Source organism: Myotis yumanensis, unplaced genomic scaffold, assembly GCF_028538775.1.
Source record: "Myotis yumanensis isolate MYYU_CA2020_CCGP unplaced genomic scaffold, mMyoYum1.0.hap1 SCAF_7, whole genome shotgun sequence".
Classification (NCBI taxonomy): domain Eukaryota; kingdom Metazoa; phylum Chordata; class Mammalia; order Chiroptera; family Vespertilionidae; genus Myotis; species Myotis yumanensis.
This window is the reverse complement of record NW_027223758.1, coordinates 39,991,596-40,016,626: the sequence shown is the minus strand read 5'-3', so window position 1 is coordinate 40,016,626 and position 25,031 is coordinate 39,991,596. Positions and strand designations below refer to the sequence as shown.

General features: G+C 36.1%; 1 protein-coding gene across 12 annotated transcripts in view; it reads left to right on the top strand.

The window, feature by feature from the left end:
- TCF4 (transcription factor 4) overlaps nucleotides 1–25,031 on the top strand; it is a 339,169-nt gene that overhangs the window by 26,274 nt on the left and 287,864 nt on the right. The window contains exon 1 of one of the 12 annotated variants that reach the window (XM_070420336.1): nucleotides 2,510–2,576. The exons of the other annotated variants lie outside the window; for them this stretch is intronic. The gene's annotated coding sequence lies outside the window, so the exon portion shown is untranslated. Of the gene's footprint in view, nucleotides 1–2,509; nucleotides 2,577–25,031 lie in introns of those variants that run through there. 12 annotated transcript variants of the gene reach the window in all.

Genomic DNA, 25,031 nt, shown 5'->3' with positions numbered 1-25,031 from the left:
GTGGGCGGCTTCGCCTAGGCTGCAGCCCCAGGCGCCTTGGAGGTGGGCAGGTGGCTTCTCTCTCTCCCAGGCTGCAGCCGCAGACGCCCGAAACCGCGGGGTGGGCAGCTTCTGCCTGTCCTGGCTGCAGCTGGCGCCTGGGACCACAGGGCGGGTGGCTTCTCCCTCTTTCAGGCCACAGCCACCGCCGCTGGTGCCCCTAGGACCACGGGTAGGTGGCTTCGTCCTGGCCTGGCTTTGTCAGGAAGGATGTTCCGATGGTTGTCCGGAAGACATCTGGTTTAATTAGCATACTACCCTCTTATTAGTATAGATATACATCTGTAATTTAATATGTTTTAGAAAAAATTTAATTAGTACAACTAGGCCTGGATTTTATACTAGTAGATATTATTCTTAGGAGAAAACTAAGTTTCGTGTTTTTTCTAAAAATATTTTTTAATTGATTTTAGAGAGGAAGGGAGAGGGAGAGAGAGTTAGAAACATCAGTGATGATAGAGAATTACTGATCAGTTCCTCCTGCATGCCCCACAGTGGGGATCAAGCCGGCAACCTGGGCACATGCCCCTGACCAGAATTGAACCTGGGACCCTACAGTCCGCAGGCTGACGCTCCATGCACTGAGCCAAACCGGCCAGGGCTCGTGGTTTTTTTTTAAAGTTAATTTTTTACAAAGGAAAGTATTAACGGTATATATTCCGTTAGTATTTAGTTATGCCCAAAATCAAGAAAGTGGAACTGAAATTTGGGAAGTGTCATTGGGTGAGTTGGATTCTTTGGGCCAAAACGGTACATGGAAAAGGGACAGTGCGAGTGCCGGTGAGTTAACTTCTCTGTCCAGAGTTTCCCCAGTGCTTTCCATGGCTCTTGCCCTCATACTAAACATTTTGTTTATTGTAGGGCATTTGGTTTGAATATTCATTTTGGTGTTTTGATTTTATAAAGCTTCAATTTAAAAGAACTCATGCCCATGTTTAGTATGAATTTTACCTCTTACATGTATATAGTATCTAAAAAAAACCCTTTCCTTAAAGGAAGAAATAATTTTCTCTACTAAAGACCCAAAGAATAAACCCATGTTTCTGAAACTAGAATGAAAGACTAGAGCAGGGGTTGGTAAAGTTTTTCTGTAAGGAACCAGATAATAAACATTTTCAACTTTGTGGGCCATACACTTTGTTACAAGGACTAAATTCTGCTGTTGTAGAATGAAAGCAGCTGTAGACAACAAGTAAACGGAAGACCATAACTGCATTCCAGTACAACTTTATTTACAAGAACAGGCAGCAGCTGGATGTTGCTGGGTGGGGGGAGGTCATGGCTTGCAACTCCCCTGTCTAGACCAGTGGTTCTCAACCTTGGCTGCACATTAGAATCACCTGGGAATCTTTTTAAAATCCTGATTTCTGGGCCTCATTCTCCGGAAATTCTGTTTCTTTGTTATGGGGTGGGGCCACAACATTAGTAATAAAGAAACAGAATTTCCGGAGGATGAGGCCCAGAAATCAGGATTTAAAAAGATTCCCAGGTGATTCTAATGTGCAGCCAAGGTTGAGAACCACTGGTCTAGAAATACGTATTCTAGACTCTAGTCTTATATGGCCTGGCCCGTGGGCTGGATGTTCCCCACCCTTGTTCTAGGACAGTGGTTCTCAACCTTCCTAATGCCACAACCCTTTAATACAGTTCCTCATGTTGTGGTGACCCCCAATTTCATTGTTACAAATTGAACATAATTAAAGCATAGTGATTAATCACAAAAACAATATGTAATTATATGTGTTTTCCGATGGTCTTAGGCAACCCCTGTGAAAGGGTCGTTTGACCCTCAAAGAGGTCGCGACCCACAGGTTGAGAACCGCTGCTCTAGACCTTTGTGTAAGAAAAGATGGGCTTCTCCTCCAACTTCTTCATTATTGGCTCTGTGATCTGGGACAGCTCACTTTAAATCTCAAAGAGTGAGTTTACAATTTTGAAAAGTGGAACAGTCATACATTTTCTTTTCTGGGTGGTATTTATTTTCTTTATATTTTTCTATACATTTAATACACATAATAATATAATAGTGAGCATGTCTTTTGTACAACAAAGCAAACTATTTAAAAATTGAAACATGAGCTAAAAGTAGAAAGTTGTGAGGAAAGCATGTATGTGAAAGAATTTTGTGAACAGTAGAATCACATTATTATTGGAATCAGGGTGAATATAAATAGGTCAATAATAAATATTAGGTATGAAGATCGTATGGGGAAACATTGTTTCTTACTTGTGAATTTTGTGTCATATAGTACCTAATTAGATAAAGCCAATAATTGATTCTTTTATAGCATTTTATTTATACATTCACTTATCAATTAATTTAGTAAATGTACCAAGCCTTTGCTATATGGGAAGGACTATGTTGAATGCTTGAGATAGTAAAAATGGTGAGAAATAACATAGTTTTTTATTTCAAGGAGCTCATCTCACACTCAAGGAGATGAACATTTACATAGAACGCTGTTATGTGTGCTGATTTCTCCATTAGAGGTCCACGTATCGGGCACCACTAGGAAATCAAAATCCTTGGAGTAGCAGTAAGTGCCAAAGGGACCTTCACAGGGATTGGATATCAGTTGGGCCTTGAGAGATGAGTGAGAAATCTTTAGACAGAAAATTGAAGGACAGTTTGAGCTGAAAGAAAAGTACAGTATATGCAATTGTGAACTTTGGAAATCACAGGTAGTTCTCTAAGATTAGAAATGGAATAATGTGAGCAAGTGGGGATATGATGCCCAAAGTTGGGCCAGGGCCAGGGCCAGGGCCAGGGCCAGGGTGTGCAAGTCAGGGAATTTGAACATTTTTGGAACCATAGAATACTTTGGGAATCTGATGAAAGATGTGACACTTTTCCATAAGAAAATTCATATAAGATGAAGATTCAATATTTTGCATACAATTTTGTCAATAGGGATCTAGAGATCACTCAGTGAACATTACAGACTTTCTATGTGCCTCCTTTCTTGAAAAATAAAGGGAATTAGTATACATTAGTATAGATGGTTCCCAACTTACGATGTTTCGACTTACGATTTTTTGAATTTACAGTGGCACAAAAGCAATATGCATCCAGTAGAAACCGTAATTGAATTTTGAATTTTAATCTTTTCCTGGGCTAGTGATAATGCAGGATGATAGTCTCTCTTGCTGCTGGATAGCGACAGCGAGCCCCAGCTCAGGTCAGGCAGCCATCACCATCAGGAGGGCAGACAACAGATACTTTGAGGTCTCCTATGTTGCCAGTATTGTTTGGATATTGTATTCTGAGCATGTTTAAGGTAGGCTAGGTAAAACTATGATGTTTGGTAAATTAGGTGTGTTAAATGCATTTTACACTTATGATATTTTTAATTTAAGATGAGTATATTAGTAAGTAATCCCATCTGTATTCAAATGCTTCATGGTGATGCTTGATGCAAATACTCTTGATAAGTAAAGTTTTTTGCTTCATTTATTTAAGGGTCTGGAAGTATATGAGATTGTGCCGAAATCTTTTATGTTTGTGCCTTTCTTAAAGAGATCATTAAAGCAAAATCAGAGAAGTCTTCTTATTGACCAATAGCCACACATCTTAGTCACCTAACTGCTGAAGAAATTATAGCTTTGGATAGTTTCCTCTTCTCTAAAATGGTACTACTCATAGGGCCTACCTTATAGAGTTGTGAAGATCAAATGGACCCATCCAAATACAGCACTTAGCCTAAGGTTTACACATAGTAAAAGCTCACCAAAGGTTAGCAGCTAACACTGTTAACAGAGTTGAGGAAAATCTGTGATTTCATTTATGTACTTTCCTACATGGAGTGCTCACAAATACTTGAATTTCTTTATTGAACATGTCAATAGTTTTGTGTTACTTGCTGCATAAACATCTCTGTGGGCCCATCATGGGTCATTTCTTTGGGAATAAAACTTACTTAACTGAAATACCTTTCACAGCACTGGTTCAGCTCTTCTCAGGGATGGGTTGCATTATATACATATATATATATATATATATATATATATATATATATATATATTTTTTTTTTTTTTTTTTTTTTTGGTATAAAACAGCAGTAATAGTGTAGATAAATTAACTAATGAATATTATTACGTGCCTTTTTTTTTTAAAGCTCCTAATATTCAGTGGGGTCTTTTTCCTTGTTAAGAGACACTGACAAGGCCAGTTGGCCTAAAATTAGATCCAGCAGCTGTGTTTTGAACCAAGGCCCCACATGTGCACTTCACACTCTTTTCCCACTGTGCTTGTTGGCTGCTTTATCTTGCTTCAGGGAGCATCCTTTTTGGGTGGATTTAACTTCCATGTTTTTCCTGGTACGATCAGAAAGGTGCTTCCAAGTAATTTTATGTCATGTTTATTTAGATTCATGGAGTAGCAAAACCCCAAACAGCAAAATATTTATTTATTTATTTATTTATTTATTTACAAGCCATCTTCTAGTATAATTTTAACTCTGGCTATGTATGGAGATTTTAGCCTTTACCCATTTCCCTGCCCTCTCCCCAATCTATCAATTATCAATGTAAAATAAAATATGTATCAAAAAAGCAAGCTTTGGAACCAAAATTAAGGCACTAGGTTATTCTTATATTTAATTGTTGCCAAAATCCGTTACTTTTTTCCCCAAAAGAAAAGTAATCTCGTATGAATTTTGATATTTTTGGCAGCTAAAGATCATTTAGGTTTTGCTTTATTAGTTTACATGCAGGAATCAGTGTTAACCAGTGTACATCATAGGTCCTAGTGCCTTTGTATTTCTTTGTCCTACTGTTTGGTTAATTCTTTAAAAACATTTTTAAAGAGTATACAACATGTATACAACATCATCATGATTTGGTTTAAGTATCTGTGGTTATAAGTGCACTTCATTTCACCTAATTAAGTTATTTAGTCATTTACACATTAGCAACGTACGTATTTCACTTTTACAGGAACTTATTTTAATTATACCCACAGCTCTGTTTTCCATTATATCCATAGATCAAGCTGAATAATAGCAGTCTGAAAAGCCATATGCTAAAAGTGATTATAGGTCATTAAGGCCAAATTAAGGTAACCTTTCTGATGGCCACAGGCAGAAGTCTAACAAACAATTACTTTTTCTTTTGCTTTGGGGAACTCATTCTATTTGGCTTTGATGTTGACAATCTTATAGTTCAATGCCTGGTGTTTGGCATATTTTTGTAGTTGCTTTGATCATGCTAATTTTTTCTGGGGGGAAATATATACAACACTTACTTTTAATTATCGAGAAATCTCTGTTCAATAAATTTACTGCCATCTTTTAAAAAAATTACGCCTTTCTTTACCCCTCTCCCTTTCTACCTGTCATTAAGAGCCATGTGGACAACCAATTCTCATAATATGGGAATATAAATATTAGAATGTGTTTTAAGTTACTTTGTTAAATAATGAAACTAAAATTATGCCACTTAGGAGTGACCTAAATCAGATAATCCTGTCTTTCCAATTCGAAATACGCTGGCTTAATCTCTTTTGATGGAAATTTTGTTTAAAAACAATAACAACAATAACAATCTGGCTTAAATGAATCAATATTTAGTTCTCATTTTGGTTGGCCTGAAATCATTTATTAAGTAAAAAGGACATCCTTTAGGCTTATCCGTATGTATTTTGTAACCTAAGGATATGTAGCTCTGGTGTTGTTAATTTTTTCCTTGAGAAATATTTAGGTTTTGTATGGAAGTAAATCATTTTGGATTATTTTGTTGAGTGTATAGATATATAACTAGAGAGGTCTATAATTACTTGATTACCTTCCAGTTTCATAATCTATGACTGAAATTAATATGATTTAAGTGGGGAAACTACAATGACAACATTCCAGTTTAGACTTCTTACTAAGTTAGCTTTTTGCTGGATTAATGAAGATTTTCCTACGTTTTCAGACTTGGAATGTATAGCGAGGGCAGTCATATAAATATTACTGTGGTTGATATGGAACCTCTGCATTTTGGTTGGAAATAAAAGTTTCCACCAGCTCATATAATTTTTAATATTCTGACTTAAAGTGTTAGCTCAGTCTGGATATGTCAGTGTAGAAATTAGGAATTTACATTTTATGTAAAAGGGAGGGGGATATGGATATACATTTTTATGTTGTGATATCTGCATTTTAAAAAAATCACAAGAAACAAAGTGGTTACCCCGGGGTTGGAGAGAGATTAAAGAATAGTATGTTGGGGATGAAACTTCCAAATGTATAACTTTTTATATTATTTAATTCTTGAACCATATGAGTGTATTTTCTCTAACTATGTTTACTATATTTGTAACTACATTAACACTAAACAAAAAATTTAGTGACAATTACAAACATAAATATATTATGGATTGTTTTGTTCAGAATTCTAATCATAAAATACAAGTTAAGTAAATGAAATTTAGAGTGCAATCATCATTATATTCTGGTTTATGTGGTCATTATTTTTCCATTAATTTTGGGTCAACTTAAACATATTAGAAACTTTAAAGCAAAGATTTGGATAATACCACATTATTAAAAATTACAAACTCTAAGGGAGAAAATCGTTGGACAAACAGGAATTTGTTGGTTCACAAACTACACAGAGGGCAGGAGAGATGGGAAACAGAGGCAGAACACTCCAGATTGGTGGTAGTGGGTTTAATAAGCGAGAAAACTTACAAGTCTTGTCTTGTATCTCCACACCTGCCCACCTGAATCTTAACGTTTATATAGAAGCCTTAACAGGTTTCAGTCACGTATCAGTTCACATGGTGCAAACAACACCTTATTCTCTCAAGATTGTGTCCTTGAAACAGCTCTGGCTACCAGGACTATGGCCAGAACATACATTCCAAGCACAAAAGAGCCAGTGAGGTACTTCCCATATTCCCATTGCCTGGGTCCTGAGTCAATGGGCTCTCCTATCTTCTCGATGACCCTCTCCAACAAAATTGTTCATTTACATAATAGTTTGGTTGATGCATTATTTGGAGTTGGGTGTGACTGAGACAGGTGCTCTTGAATGATGAGGAGCTTGTTCCTGGATTCAGGGGCCAGAAATACTTACATAAAGTTGGAAATGGGACCAGTAAGTACTGGGGACAAGCTCAATTTTGTTATTTCTAAGGTACCTTACTGACACCAGAGTTATTTTAACCTGTCAAAATATGACTAAGATGCCAACAAAATTCTCTTCAGTTTCCAGATTTGTAGATGCTAATGCACTTGAATTGAATAACAGTAATGAAATGAGATGACTCAGTAATTTTATTTTAATGAGCAATGTGACTGATTTTTACCTTTTTTTTAAGAAAAGAAAGGTAATATATGTATATTTATGATACTATGGAAAAAGTTCCCTTTGAAATTCTCAATATAATAGGCCTTAAAACATGAAACTGTTCAGTTGGAGAATTTGCATTTGCCTATTGATATCTAAAAGCCTACTATGTTAATCTAATATCTACTTATGTGTTTATTATTATGCTATTGGGAAATTATACGACATTCTTTTTATAATGCTGTTTTTGCTGATTGATCTAGTCTCTGAAAATATTGAGGCACTAAAGCCATTATTATAGTTCTTAAACATTATTATGCTTGAAAGGGGGATGTGAAATACAGGCAACGTGGGGAAAAAATGCTCTACTGAGAAACCACTCAATCCTTTTAAAGTCAGAGAGATTAAACAATTTGGAATTTAAAAAATCTCATTGGGAGATAAAGGTATATAAGCTCACTTAACTATTAATGATACAAATTAATCTGCAAAGAATTAAAAGCAGTTTTGTTAATGGTAGAAGGCACTTTCAGCTAATAAGGACATTACTTCTCATTTGGGGTTAGGTTGGCCTCTCATTTATTAATTTCTGTTTAAACTACAAATAGAAAGAAGTCAATTTTTACCAGATTTCTTGTCACAAGACCCAGTCTCTGAAGAGAAATATCATTGATGGAAAACCAGAAAGACTAAATAGATGTATTTGGTCTCACAGACAGTCCATTAATTTGCTCAAATTAAATATTATCTTTAAATATTGAAAGGTTAAATGTACACTGATAATGGATTTAGACAGCTATTAAGCTGTAATTGCTTTCTAATGCAGTTACTAAAAGACATTTGATATAACATATTGAGAAGGAAGGATTAGGGACTTTTCTTTACCTCCGTTTTAACTGAGAGTTTTATAGCTTTAATTCTGGCGGCTGTAGGAATTGGATAACAACCATTTTTGTGAGAACATATATAATATACATAAACTATCCATGGTCAGGTTGGTGAGGGACTGCATTTTGTGCAGTGTACTTACCGTAATGTTCATCCTTTTCACAAAGCTGCAACATCAGTACTATCAATTCAACTCTCCACCCCTCATGTTTTTCTGTTAGATAAAAGTGAAACTTCTCTAAGTGTCACCGGTGTATGATTTCTACCCATCTACGTGGAATTACTGGGTTTTGTGCCCTGGGTGTATAGGGATCCACAAGCGACCAAATTAATTTGAAAACTCACTCTGCTGGAGAGTGGCATCTGGCTCAGGTAGTCAAACTGATGGCTTTCACGGACTGGAGAGGCAGCCTGCTTTTTAGTGTTCCCATTGTTTGAATTTGTAGGAGGATGTTTTCATGTTTTTGCAGGTTGTGTTTTGTGAGTTGAGTTTTCATGTATAACGAATTATTGTTAACTCAAGAACACATGCTGGTTGAGCGAGCCTCTGAAGTTCAGTGAGAGGACAAAACATTTTTGGAAAGGAAACGTACGGGAGAGCTAGCTCTTCAAAACATCTTTTCCTTTGTGAACTGTCTAAACGGAACCGAAGTACGAGTGTGCACCAGGAAAAATCACCTGCAGTTAGGATATCCAGCGCAGTAATTTAAAATTGAACAGAGAAAGGGAAAGAAACATCCTGCTGTTGATCCCTATCACCCAGCAGATTTTATATGAATAAACAGCCTCTGCTACTTGGCTAAACTGTTTTGTTTTGGGTTTAGTTTTCTTTTTCTTTATTGTTATTTGTTTTAAGAATTCAGTTTGGTTTCGCAAACCATTATCAAGGGATGAATGTGTGTGAAGATCTGTTCCGGGACCTGGACATGATGGTGAGATTCTCGGTGGTGCCAGGGTCACTGCATGGTGCCCCTTGGGGTTGTGTGCAGCCCTGCTCGGGCTCCCTGCTTGGTGCCTTCAAAGAAGAATGTAGCAATAACCATGCTTTTCATTGAACTTCCAGGGCCCAAATATATTTTTAATCCTTTTGATCCTCAAAAGTAGCTTGATGATCTCTGGTTTACCAATAAGAAATCATGTGTCAAGAGGTTTTATAAGTTACTTGCCTAATTTAAAGTGGAGAACATATAAATATAAGGCAGAATATTGGAAGTTGATAAGAATTTCAAATGCCATAGGGTTACAGCGGGAGACAATACTACTGCTTTCATTAACTATAAACAGGGAAGTTGAATGCAATGTGTACCTTTAATTAATAAAACTGGTAATATACCCCTTAAAATCTTTTCCTGCTTCCGAAATAGATGCTCCGTTTTATTCTACACTAAACCGTACTCCACACTAAAATGAAAAGAATATAAAATTAGATTTCTAAATTTTACTGAGATGGTTAAGGACAGAATGTAATTGCATTACCCACAGGAATCTAATGTATAACATTTGTAATCCTTTAAAGTGAAACTAGGATTCTATCTTCTCAATATGCTATTCCAAATTTAGTTTTCTTTCATTAAAGATGTTAATATAAATCTTGTTTTAAAATTCAGAGACAGTTTGTTTTATTTTGTATTTAGAAAATTTTATAACTATTTACCAGCTAACTATAATTTTTAAAAAATATTTATGTTTAATAATATTTTAATATACTTTGGGGTCAGACCTACCTACCTCTCTTCTTTCCTTCCTCCTTTTCTTTTTTTCCCCTATTTCTCTGCAAATAAAGCAAATGAAAAAATGGGATTGCCTTGAATTGGGGTTCATAGCATCCTAGGGTTCTGTGAGGCTTACTTTAAGACTTGCATATTTAATACAGCTTTTCAGGCTTTTATATCTTCTACATATGCTGAGAGCAGACCCATGCTTCCTCACACCAAAAGCCTCGAATATTATGATATACCACACTACTCATTCTTGATATTTACTGATCCACTATGTACACAATAGACTGTAGAGCTTTGTAAATTTTTCCGCCCAAACTAAAGACAAAGAGTAAATACATAAACACAGAAACTTGGGGACGTGGCTGAAAGTTGCCCCCCAAAGCTTAAAATTTATTTGCATGCTGGTACAAAACATACTCATGCCGTTGAAGCGCAGGAAGACGTCTGCTGTCTGATGTTTATCCTGTCTCATTGTGTATTCAGGGCACCCTTTCCATCTACCCGGATGGAAAGCACAGTCTTAAAGTAATGCTCTTGGGCATTGAAGGGTATATTTATGGAAGTCACAGTCGTCATTCATTCCCTGCCACTCTGCCTTCTCTCCTATTAAATACAAGAGTCTTGATCTTAACAATTTATTAGAAGCAAACATTGTTACCTGAACAAAGTCCAGGTAACAAACCACCAAAAGAGGACATTACGTGACTGACATATGTGAGGTATTTTCTTCAGAATTATTCAACTGCTTCGGCTGATAGCAAATGTGGAATTTTGCTGACATCTGAGTTACTCTTGTAAAAATGATCCATGCCTTTTCCTATGAAAGCTTCCCTTGGGTTACTAAATAGTGGAGATTCTTTTGTGGGGGAGAATACATATACACATACCTGAAAGAGGATATGACACCTCTGGTATTTTCTCCCTCTGTAGTTTGTGTTCTTAATATGAGCTCCGTGAGCCCAAATATGAGCAGCGAACAAGTGAGAGAATACCCTGGAAGTTCTGTGCTCCACTTTATGTGTACTGTGATTGCTTCTCTTGCTATGCCATTCATTTCTGATTTAAATATCTAATGACGCTCATCAAACAACATTTAAACTTTCTATGAGATCCTGTAAATGTTCCTCTAGATCATATTATGAGTAACAATGGATGAAATGAGCTTCAATGGGAGGCTACAGTTCAGTCTGGGGGCTCTGCAGCTGTTTGCGATGGCAGTAGAACACGTCAATTGAACCGCAGCCATCCAGTTAGTGGCATTTTGCCCATGAAGTGATGTATAAAAACAGTATTACTGGTACAGTTGTTTCATTTCTGCATCATTTTCAGGTTCAGCACTGGCATGGCCTGTGGCCTGCACTTTTCTCTTCTTGGTGATTAAAAAAAAGCAAAAAGTGGTACTTTAAGGTGGCGGGAGTAGCATGAATGAAATTACTCAAGATATGCCTTTTTAGCATTGAAAAATTGGTCACAAGCCAGTAGTTAATTTATTTTAAAGTAAATTAATCTTGGGTCTGACAAGTGTAGTAACTAATTTTCTAAGATGGGTGTAAAGTCTTTTTTCCATGTCATAAATGTCAGGATTAAACCTAAATTATTTATAATATATCAGTGACCTTAATTTTATTCATAAGCCACATACTATGTAACAAAAACTCAATTTTGTTGAATGTTAAACCTCATTTTTGAGTGCAAACTAGTCTAAGGCACTCTGCTAGTTTCTGCTAGGAATAAAAAGATGGGCAAAAAGTAGTTCCTGACTTCAAAGAGCTCACAGAGCATGGTTGGAGACAGGCATAAACAAGTAGGGATAGTAGGTCAAATGCGATACTTGAAGGGGTCTTTGTACGTGCAGAGCCCTCAGTAAATGACTGTTGAAGCAAAGTGTGTTAAAGAATCCCCTTCGAATTTCAGTTATTTGTATGTCACCATGAGCTTCCCGAGAGCTGGCTAAAACGGTGGTTGCCATTTGATGTTGTTTGGTCTAACACTCTAGGACTTAATTCAGCATAAAAAATACAGTTTTTCCTGTCTTACCAGAAAAAGCAGAAGCCAGGGGTGGTTGTTTTTTCTTTGTTGCTTTTTCTTCCAAATCTGATTTCCCTCATCTCATTTTTCCCTGAAGCTTTTGAGGAGGAGGATATGTTCTGACGTATATTTTAAATAAGTTGAGGAAAATAACTCAGTAAGTGTGAAGTGCAAGGTTAATCTGTGTGCAGGGGAGACAGTGCAAAACACCTCAAAGGTAAAGAGCAACAGAGTCAAAGGAACCTAGGAAGTTTCTCACGGACACTGGAAACATGGGAACTGAGACTGCGCTTCGTACAGGTTGGAGGAAACATAGGTGGTGGTTCAGAGACTGTGTTCCAAAGTTAGACTGTAACGTTTGAAGCCTGACTCTTCCATTCAGCAGCTGTGTGAGCTTGGAAAAGATAACCTACCTCTCCGAGCCTCAGTTTGCTCATCTGTAAAATGGCAACAGTAATAATGTCTACGTCATGGATTTGTGAGAAGCAAATGAAATAATCCATGGAAAGCACTGGCCACAATGCCACTTGTTTAAAGAAGAAACAGTAACATATTAGCTGTGATTGATTATATGTGCCCCATTGTGGAGGGAAAGGATGCCTTTCACATTGTTGGAAAGAGTAGCATATAAAGATGGTTTGGGCATTGGCATTTTGGTCACATGGAAGTGAGGAAAGAACAGACATTTTATTTAAATTCATGCAGCACTGAACATTAAACAAAGTTTTTTGGGGATAAGCGTAATGATGGATTCAGATATTTTAGAATGTTGGACATAATGGATACCCAATTCAATCTTTTTTATTGGAGTCGATGAAAATGACTACATAAAGATTTAAGAGGAGGGGGACATTCTTTTCTCCACAGCTGGTCATGAGCCCAGTGTAGTTGGCAGTAAAATGGATTGTTTGGAATGTCTCCCTAAAATCCTGTAATTTAATTTTCATTATTTATATAACACAGTCAGTATACGTGGCACTTTATTACACACACACAAGACCAAATTTCTGGCCTGCGTAATTTCACCAGTGAAGATGCTGTAAAGGAAATATTTGTATCTACTGAATTAGCTGCTACTTGGTGAGGCATCACCGCTGTGTCCCATGGCCCTAATGAACAGGGGGAAACAGTGTTGGAGGTGAAATAAGGGGTCTAAAGGTGAAATAAATAGTGCTGGGATGGTAAAGGGACCTGTTTATACTACATATAAAATCAGGGTCTTTGAGGAGCCCAGTAAAACATGTTTTTGAATGTTGAAGTTAGAGAAGGTAGCAATCAAGTTGGGTTCTACTAGGTAAGAGGAAACTTTTAAAATAATTATCAGTTTCCTTCTGTGGCGTTTTACTTATTTTATACACTTTTCGAAACACAAATTAGAAAAGAGTGATTCTCCTGATGTGTGACTAAGAAAATCCAGTGAGATCAAGGAATAGTATTTACTTCTGGAAACCAGGAGTTGTTCCCACAGTTATTGTATTGGCCATGTTAGAAAGGTGCATGATTTATTGGACTTAATTATTCTCTGATTATAGTCCTTGGTTTTTGAAATAGTCATCTGAGCCAGGAATAAGCTAATAATTTATGACAAGGAACAGAAGGTAGTTTCACAATTGGTTTAGTCGTTTTATATTGAGTAAAAAATATATTCTTGAGATTAGCAAGAGGAATCAGAATTGAGGACAGTGTAAGCATTCAGGGTTAATATTTGCTCAGCATATGCTAGTAGGCCAGTAGGAACCAGAGAGAATTACACTCAACCCTTGAACAACATGGGTGTGAGTTGGGCAGGTCCACTTATATGCAGATTTTTTTCAATAAATACCTGTACTGGTTTCCATCCGTAGTTGGAAGTCCATGTCTGTGGAGGGCCGACTGTATGCATTGATCTACAGTTAGGGAACTTGAGCATCCGTGGATTTTGGTATCCGAGGGGGTCCTGGGAACAGTCCCCCGTGGATACCAAGGGGCAATGAAGTTTTTGAGTCAAAATTATACATGGGTTTTTTACTGTGCAAGGGTCAGTCAGTGCCCCTGCCCTGGTCATCAAGGATCAACTGTATTCTGACTCCATTCCTGGGCAAGATCTGTGTGTGGCTACAGAATCTAATTATCTTAGATCATTGAAGTTGCTGACCACTGCTGGAGATTACCACCTAAACAAAGATTACCACCCTGATGGAGTGTCTTCCTTCCCAGGATTCCCTTTCAGAATTTTCAGGTAGCAAAGCAATAAAATCCCATGTTAATCATTAAAGTAAATGAAGCAAATCATTTCACACATTTTGTATTTCAAGAAATTGGTATTCAGATGTTATCCTAAATTTTACATATTCACATCTTGAAGCATCACTCAACTTGAAAGTACTGAGCATTGTAAGAGGTTCATGTGAACACACAGAAGACCACTGGGTTCTTGAAATGGGAGGGTGAGGTTGGTGGGTCACAAAACCTCTTCTCCCTGGTTGCGTGGCAAAGAGCATGAGCACTACGCTATTTGATGGGGGTTTAATTCTGGTCTGGCTTGATAAAGCAGAGTTGTTATTTTATATCCTCATCCTTGTTTTTGTACATCACCAAGTCACTGCACAAATGGCAGTTTGTTTTCCAAAGAGGTCTGGGACCAGAGCAGCAGGTCACAAAACAAGAGTTTTATAGCATTGTTTTGAAGCCTCTTTGGCTGAGTTCAGTTTCCCTGGGCAAAAGTGTTCTCTCTGTGCTCAAATAGTGCGTCAAAAAGATGGCCTCGGAAATGTTTGGTCAATGTCTTGGAAAATGTAGGTGTCGACAAGGTCTTGTTAGGGAAGTTTGCACCTGTGTTTTTAATTTATTTTTACCTTTATTCTCTTTCTTACAAGGGCTTCCAATCCTTAAATTTTTCACACAGTGAGTATAAATAGACACCGGGTAGTTGTAGATGGCTAGCTATAAAGCTGTATATTGACTAGATCTACAGGATGTCAAAACAACTAGACATTTTCATACATTTTGTCAAAACAACTGACCAGTTCCATGCAGCCCATCGGAATGTTTTACTGTAACTATAAGCACGCATGTCTATCTGACAGAAATTGTATTCACAGTATAATTGATAATATGATTTCGAAATGCATTCAGCCATAGCCTTTTCGGAATCCTGTCATAGAATATTATTTTATACCATCATATTTTTAAAAGACAGCATGGATAGCATTGAATAGAAAAGTGCAATTAAATTGAAGTGCATTTTAGATGGCGGTGCAGCCTGCCTTGCTTCAGCAAAGATGTTTCAAGTTTAAAAACTGGAGAAGTGGATTTGTAGTAAAGCTCGGTCTGTTTTAAAGAACTGGTGACTCAACAGCTGTTGGGAATCCGTCTGGAAGCGGCTCGGAACTTTGGAGAATGTTTCTCCTCAGGAGCTGGAACATGATCCTCCCTCAGCCCACACAATGCAGGGTCTGTGCTGTTCTTTCTCGGATTCTTTCTTTTTCTCCATTTTCCCCTCTTCACTTACTCTGATTGATGGAAACACGTGCTGGGAGCTTTCCCTGACATTCTTTCCAAACACTGAAAGTATGAAATGTTATGGTGGTGCTATGTCTATTTTTGAACGTAAGGCTGTTAATGTAAAGCCTGTGTTGATATATTGGGATGAATTATAATGGTGATATTATTACAGCCTTCAGAGCTGAAAATTTATTATTTTTCTCACCTACACTTGGTAGCTGATACTTGATCATAGGAACATGCTGTGCATATGGTTAATTTGGGGCACTTATTTGCAGATTCTCAAAAGTTAGACTTTATCCTTCTTTATGCCTTCGCCAGGCCCCCTCCTTTTGTTGAAAAACAAATAGAAATATAATCCACCACACACTCACTTAGCCACTCCTTGTTTCCTAGTCACTGTCATTATTATTATTGCTTACAATGAAGATAGTTTTGTAAATGTTGAGTGTGCAAATACAGTAAAAATAGTTTTGCCTGTTGGAATTGCTCATATGACTTTTTAACCTTTAATTCATAGTTATCTGAATTTTAAAATATTAAAATGTCTTTTTACTAAGGAGACACATTGGGTTTAAAAAAAAACAACAATAGAAATAAACAGTACGGAATGTGTAGTCCTGAGTGGAACTCTAAAGTTTTGAAAAAAATAACATTTGGGTGAGATTATTTTTAAAGTCTGTCTTGCTATGGCATAGGTTCTTTAGGGACCTATAGCCCTTGCTCCTAGTATATTGTCTGGTCCAGAGAAGTAATTTCATTGCTAGAGGCCCGATGCACTGAATTTGGGCAAGGGACTCGGCCCCCGCAGCCCCACCCACTGGTTGTTCTGGAAGGTCGTTCCGCTGTCTGGTATAATTAGCATATTAGCTCTTTATTATATAGGCTTATTCACTAAATGGGTGAATGAAAAAGTAAATGGGATGATTCAACGCTGAATTTATTTATTTGATTTTTTATTTTTATATTTTTAATCCTCACCCAAGGATATGATTTTATTGATTTTAGAGATAGAGAAGGGGAGGGAGGAAAGGAGAGAGAGAGAGAGAGAGAGACAGACATAGAGAGAGAAACATCAATCAGTTGTCTCTTGCACATGCCCCTACTGGGGATAGAACCCGCAACCTAGTATGTGCCCTAATTGGGAATTGAACCATCATCCTTTTGGTGTATGAGATGATGCTCAAATCACCTGAGCCACCTGGCCAGGGCTCAGTGCTGAATTTAACAAGAATTCACTTTTTTGGCACCTGTTCCTTGACTGGAAGACAGAACTGTTTGGTCATAAATGATCACAAAATACAACGTGTCTCCTCAAAATGTGTACATACTTTAACAGCTGACAGCTCAATTTTGAGAATGAAATGCATTTTAATAAACACTGATTTTATAATTATTCAAAGTGTGTGTATACATTTTTTGGGACACCCTATATATACATGTACTAATAGGGAGGAGAGGTATATGTATACATACATGTATATAATATTAATAAAAATTTATAGTTAAGTGGCACTTATTCTGTGCCAAGCACAATTGCAACTATGTTCCATATAGACATTTATTAAAATTCATAACCATTTTGTGAGGTAGCAGTTATTATTATCCTTATTTTGCAGATGAGGAAATTGAGGCACATAGAGGCTAAGTCATTTTTCCAAAGTCCTGGGCTTTTAGTTGGCTGAGCCCAGATTTGAACGTGAACAGTTTGTCTAGAGTCACTGCTCATAGTCATGACTCTCTGCCCCCTCTGACAATGTACCATGTGCACACTTCTATATACCACAGGTCTGTGCATGATTTATCCTACCTACTGTGGGAGTTCTGTAGAAATACACTTGAGCTTAAATGTTAGTAAAAAACTCTTTTTAGCTCTCTGAGCACTGATCTCATCAGTTTTTGCTTATTCAAGCCTTTAGAGTTGATTAATAGTGTGTATGTTGGTTTTTCTCAAGTATTAGATTATGGACCCCAGGCAACAGGTGATTAATTTCTGCCTCATAAAGATTCAGTACTGCCTTTAGGAATTTACTTACAAAGCATTGAGTATGCTTATAACATACTCATAGAATTTGGTTTTCATTTGTGGTAGGTATGCATAAGAAGTATAATTAGAATCTGGCCCAAAGAAACTTACAATGAGGTCTGGGAGATAAACTGATAATTTATATATGTAAGAATGAAAAAAAGGTCTCCAAAAGAGAAAGTATGGAGTGTTGGGAATTTTTTCTTGTGAGGGATATTAGGAATTATATTATCTAAGTCTTACATTGGTAAGGCAGTTCGAATCCTTCGAATCAGGAGAGTCCAGCTCTGGAGCGAGTTATTTAAGCTCTTTGTGACTAATTTTTCTTTCCCTGAAAATAAGATGATAATAGTAATACTCAGCTCCTTAGTTACGTTGTAAGGATTAAATGGGGGAATAAACATAAGCGAAGTACTTTAAACAGTTCTCCCACAACAGGAAGTGCTTAATAAATATTATCATTGAGCTTATCATTTTACAATTGAGGAAATTGAATCCCAGGAAAATCAAATTACTTAAGGTTAACCCAACTAGCTAATGACTGAGGCAGGACTGGAATCTTGACACACGTGTAGTTCCTGCTATGCAATAGAATTGTTGTGAAGCTCGTCTCCACTTGACAAGTAATAATGCATAATGTCTACATTTACTTTGGATCCTGAATATGTGCTGTACTTTTTGCTGTCCTTCATTTTTTTCTTCTGGGGAATACATATTGGGTTGATTTTTTTTTTTTTTAATGTTTATATGCCAGTATTATGAGAAGGAAAAAAAATCACACTTTACCATACCTTTTTTTCATACATAATCCAGGTTTCAAGTGTATTAATTTTGCCGAATGCCATGGCAACATACATATCTGTTTTCAGTTCATGAAAGGTATTTTGGAAATTATTGGCTCCTGCATGCTTAAGCATTTTCGTCTTTCAGCTATAGAAATACGCTATGTATCCTCTTCATTTTGTTTGTGCTTCTATTCAGAATGAGAATAAAAGCAGTTAGTTTCTGGGTTGTAATATTCTTCAGTGAATGGTGGCTTTCTAAAACAGTAACACCTTGACTGAAATGAAAACTCTTGCATATCATAAAAGATATTCTAATTACTGCATCTAGTTAAAAAGAGAATAAATCACTGGAAGATTATTTTAAGTGCCTTAAATATAATAAAAAAGAATAATGGACGGTGAACAGCTTGACAAGTTTGATGAATTCAGACAGTGGCTTATTTTTGCTGCTTTCTAAGGGAAAAGGAGAGCATTTTACTTTGATGGTATATTGTCAAAGATAACTTTTGTTGGAACAGATAAGAGAACCCGTATCTTTGTGGAGCACTTGGCTTGTACTAGGCATTAGCCAAAAAAGTCCATTATCTCATTTAATCTTATTTAATCCTCCCTAATCTTATAGATAACATTGTCCCCATTTTACATCTCAGAAAAATGAGGCCTAGCGAATGTACATAAGTTACCTCAAGGTACACTGCTGCTAAGTCGGACCAGGTGTGCCAGCCTCCAGGCTGTGGCATCAGAGCCGCACCCTTTCTCATTATTACATTGACTTTGTTGTCACAGATAACAATTTCATCCCCTTTCATATCTAACGGTTGTGTCCAAAAGAGTTTAATTTTTTGAGCCTCTTTAAAGTGGAAACAATCAGGTGATTGTGAGCATTAAAGAAAAAAAAAAAAATAGTGTTAAATCTCTTTGCTTGGGGCTTAGGACACAGCAAATGGAACAGTGTCTGGGACATTTTAAGTATCACCAACTGACAAATGATGTGTTTCTAACTGAGCATTACTTAAGAGTTTTAGGCTATATTTAATTAACTAAATCTTCATTTGTGTCTGTAAATTGAACATTATGGCTATGGAATTTCTCAAGATGTATTTTGCAGATTAAAATAGTGATGAGAATTGCTAAAATGTTAGGAATATTTTTTTGGGTTTGCCTTAATAAATGTATAAAAATTTAATTAATTTGGACATGAGATCAGTGTGATTGTGACAAATTGCATATGCAAGTGTTGGCTACATATGTATGTTGGTCATTGCTCTGTAGGAGGCTGAAAATGTAAATGGTTGGAAAATTAGGTTAGAAGCAAATATTTTTTATTTTTGCACTATATTTTTTCTATAAAGAATATTATTACTGGTAAAGTATTTTGCAAACATTTATTTCCATACAATAAATATGAAACATAACTTCTTTGGTGGCTACCACACTTATTTGAATCTCTTTTACAGTTCATTTGGATGCTAATTTGTAGACTTTTTCCCCTTAAGTCTGCAAATGAAGTACAAGTAATTCCAAATACATAAAATACAGAAATTGTATTAGTGCAGATGTCTGTCACTATGAAGAACATACATGTTTTAAATAATAGTCAAGCAAATGAACTTTAAGATTTTATGTGGATATTTGACTCTGTATTCAGCATTCTGTTGATGGCATTTATGGCAACTATACTCATGGAAACTCACTGGAACAAACTCTTCAATATTCTTTTCACAGAATTTTAATACGTTTTCTTAAATATCTTTTGAATTAAAGAATAATATAAAATAATCTATTCCCATCTTCATAATTTTAAACCTAATTTTCATACATTCACATTTATAGATATACACAAACACTAGACCTACATTTTCCTCATGTTCAAATATAAAATCTTATAGAATCTTCTATCAACACATTCCTTCAATTCAGGTTTGTTGTTGGTGGTGGTGGTAGTGGTGCTGTGTGGTAGTAAATATAAATCCAGATTAATTTTGGTCTTGGTCTTTCTTTCTTAGTCAAGCATAGGTGGAAAAGTTTATTCATGTTATTACCTAATGGTTTTCTAACTATGTTAAATAATGTCATGTTCTCTCTTCTTTGACATATTGAGTCAGTTGAAGAGATAAGTAAGTACAGAAGGGATGAGTGTGGCTCTATAAACAGGGATGAACATATTATGATCCATCTTGATCCCATAAGCAGATAAATTATTTCACAATTGCATTATTTAGTAAGTGAGGATACTACTAGATTTTTAGCAGAGGTGCTGGTAGATAAGCTCATCTTTCTTGATTTTTTAATAACGAAGTTTTTATTGTAAATTATATAACTACTTAAAAATTTACTTTTATACTGTTTTGTTTTTCAGAAATATGCTTAGACTGTGTATGCGAAATATTTAAGGGACAGAGTAAATAAGGGACCCGAATCTAATGTTGTTGCTTTAAGATTATTTTTTATTCAGAATAGAGAATTTAATGTTGAGAATATTCAGTTCAGATATAGATTAATAAATCCGAATACTATAAAATACACTTATAGGTATCTGTTTTAAAATATTTTGTGGCTACCACATTAAACTGATCATGCTTTCTTAATTTATAGTGATTTTTCCAAATTAGATGAAGGAGGATAACATGAATTTCACAAAAATAGAAGCATTCTAAAATTGTTAACATTTTAAAAATGCAATTTGCAATGTAAAAGGTCATATAGAGGTTAAATGACATTAAAGATAATAATATGTATAATGAAATTGAGAAAAGAGCGTTTAATAGGAATTTATCTCTTTTTCTCTATGGTTGAGGAATGTAATAGGGGATCTTCGCATTATTAATACTCACATGGTAGCATTTTCAAATTCATTGGTCTGCAAATAATGTATGGAGTTCACTATATGAAGGGATACATTTTCTGCACAACTACACACACGTGCAAGCACTCATTAAATCAGCAACATTGGAGGTCTTATTAAAATATATTCTTTTTCTATATTATATTTTTTGTTAAAGTAATTTGAACAAAATGAATATGGGCATAGTCTTTCAAAGGAATAGTAAGTGATTAAATTTTTGAAGTGAAAAGGATGAATGAAGTTCTGTGGACATAGAGGAAATTTTGAAACACCAAAACACTGGTTTACTGATAGAATAGATGTTCATGAAAGAGAAGTTGTACCCTTTCATTTGCTTTCTCAATTGTGAGACTTTTATATGCCTCAGACTTATTGATTGTGTAATAGGGACACATTTGTTGAGTTATTATATATGAAGGATAGTAAATTTATATGCAAGGAATTTCTCTAACTTGCTGCAAAGATGTAGTAAATCATGGCTTTTATAATTCCTCAGAAAATATGGTTAAACTCGTGATTAGGCAAACTAGGGGCATGGTATCAGATAATACAAATTACCCTGCTCCCCCAATCAATTACATATACTAATGAAGACCTGCAAATTAGTAAAGATGTTTGTAATCAATCAAAATGGATGTCATCAAGTTGATGAGTTAAACTTAATTGCATTGGGCAGATATTGAGCATCCATTTACTCTTTTATATTTTAATCCTCTCTGGAGGATATGTTTTTTTATTAACTCTAGAGGGGGAGGGGGCAGGAAGACAGAGAGAGAGAGAGACATCAGTGTGAGAGAGAAACATCGATTGGTTGCCTCACAGATACAGTCCTACCAGGGATCAAACCCGCAACCCGGGTATGTGTCCTGACTTGGATCAAACCCCAGACCCTTTCATGTGCAGATGACACTAACAACCCCAGCCAAGGCCCATTTATTATTATATTAGACAAACTATCATAATTATTAAGTGGGGAGAAATCCCATGCTTTTTTTTTTGAGGTATTCTCTGTTTTGGGGGTCCTACAGATTTACTGTGATATGTCTGCTGCTATTTTTAAATTTATTTATTTTGCTTCTTAAATGTGCTGATTATGTTTCTTTCAAAAATTCTGAAAACTTCTTAACTGACAGTTTGTATATTGCCTCTTGCTCATTCTCTCTGTTTTCTGTATGGACCTCTGCTTGGAAGGTTTTAGAACTTTTCATTCTATACTGTGTCCCTTTATATCTGTTTTGTATTTCATCCTTTTTTTCAATCTCTCTGTTTTATCCACTAGAACATAAACTCTACTAGGCTCAAAGTCTTTGTTTTGTTCAATAATATATACCAAGTGTTTATAAGAGTGACTCATGAAGAATGGACACACAATGCATAATAGAAGTATTCATTGATGACTGATTTCTGCTTAATGTCTTCTATTCTATTTCAGTTAAATTAGCTTTTATTGGGTCTAATCTGTTGTTTAACCCAAGTTCTGTTTTCTTTATTTCAATAGCCATATTTTTAATTTGTCAATGTTCTATTTGGTTTCATTTCAAACTTATCCTTTCATTGTGATTTTTTTCTTATCTCTATTGACATTTTAAATACATTTATCTTTTTAGTCTCTTTCAAATTGGTGTATTTGTCAAGATCTTGGAGTGCTAATCTTCCTTTGTCTATTCACTCTTCCATAGTAAATCACTTTGCATATGTTTCTAATTGATCATTGCGAGCTCATCTTCATCTGGAGTGTTCATTTCTGTGAAAGTCCCAGGAGCTCTGGGTTATGGGAGAATTCTTACAAAGTAGTTTTGTTAGCTTCGGCCAGTTTCCCAAAAGTTTCATTGGTCTGGGATCAGTTTTTACATTAATGGCTTGGTATTCCCAAACTAGGCAAATATTATAAATTTAGAATCTTCAACTGCATATGGAAAATATTTAGAGGGTTGGTCACTCACAGGCAATTCTCTTTTTGCCCACCAGAGCCCTAGCCAGAACCATGCATCCTTTCCACTTCCCTGAATCAATGACTTGGTGTCAGTATCTCTTTTAAATCCTTGGCTTTGTGCAGAAGTCTTAGGACCTATCCCTGTGTGGGCATTAAAACTCCAGCCCTTATCCCTTAGGGCCAAAAGATCTGCTAATGTTTCCAGTTATGTGTTTTCCACTCTGGTTTTGAATTCTCTCTGGGAAAAAGAGTTTGGGTATGTATTTAAAACTTTTTTTCATTGTTACATTTTATTCAGCATTTTTATGTCGTCTTCTTTTTTTTGAGATAGACTGAATTACCTTTGACCTCCATATTGCTGAAACTAGAAGTGCTCTCTCATTTCTAAGCTCAATTATTATGTGGATATTTGCTTTCTGTGTCTGAATGCTGTATGAAATGGGCTTCTGAGCCTGGAGAGCTCCTGTCAGGAAAAAAACAAGCCTTCATTCTTTCATTTTAATCTATAAAATATTCCGATAATGTTCTTAGATATAACCATCTAGAGGAGATGAGAACAGATTTGTTCTCCATCTTTGTATCTGTTTGTTGAAGGATCACTGCATAAGATATGCCTTACATTGCTGTAATTGTTCAATGGTTTCACTTTCAATTTAGTATTTAGGTTAATGTACTGGTACATCAGTAGCATGATCAACTCTGTAAGTCTTGGGTGAATCTGTACAGTTTGTCACCCTAATCTGGGATCCCTTCCAGAGACCAAAGAAATCCTTTAAAAACTTTCCTACTGTATAAACTCCTGACTCAGGCATCATCTATGAGATTATATTTAGACTTCTTTGTTAGGACATGTTTTAATATATGCAAAGAGTAAAGATAATTTTTAATTTGAAAAGAGGCCCTTGAAAGGATCCTATTGGAGCCCTGGCCAGTTTGGCTCAGTGGAGAGAGCGTCGGCCTGCGGACTGAAGGGTCCCGGGTTCGATTCCGGCCGAGGGCATGTACTAGGTTTCGGGCACATCCCCCGTGGGAGGTGTGCAGGAGGCAGCTGATCGATGTTTCTCTCTCATCGATGTTTCTAACTCTCTATCCCTCTCCTTTCCTCTCTGTGTAAAATCAATAAAATATATTAAAAAAAAAAAAAAAAGAAACGATCCTATTGGATAGGAAAAACATCCCCAACCATTGAGAAGGTCTAGGAGCATCATCAAGACTGACTTTGTTTAGGTTGTCCTTTGGGGAGGCGGGGTTGGTGGATTACACTTTTAGAGCTACGTTCAATATTATTGTGGCTGGGCTGGAAAACCCTCAAGAATGCATTTTACATTGATTATATTGCAGACATCTGTGAGGCAAAGTAGAGGCAAATGACAGCATACTTATTTACTAATGATGCAAATCAAACGAGCAAGTGGCAAAAATCCCCCACACAGTCACTCCTAACACTTTTGCCCTTTTTTCCCTCTTGATTTGAACTAAAGACATATGTATAGACTCTAAACCTAGACTAGCTAATGAGAGCCCATCATCAGGATAATCTTACCTGGATAACTCACCAGCCTCTCCAAAAAACAGCTTCTACATTATGAGAACTTTAAACAATGCTTGGCCACTGCGGTAAACTTAAAGACTCCCTCTTCAACACACACACATACACATATGCATGCACACAAACTTTTTCTGTTTTATGAGAATGAGAATCTCCTGTTATTGACAGTGCATAATTTAAAATCCTAGGCAAAAGGAGAAAAAACAGTTGAGAAAGGAAGGCAGTGTGGCCAAAATGCTAGAGCACTTTTTTTTTTTTTTCAATTTTTGCAAAGGTTGATACCATAATACTGAGCTTTTTCTTAAGGGTTTTCAAGTCAGAAACTGGAAGTACTTTTAAAAGTATGATGGGATACACAAAGAAAGCATGTTCCTTGTCCAAATGTATTCAGTTGCATCAACAACATAACTCGAAATGTAGATTCCTTACAAATTTTAAAATGTTTATTTATTATTTATATCC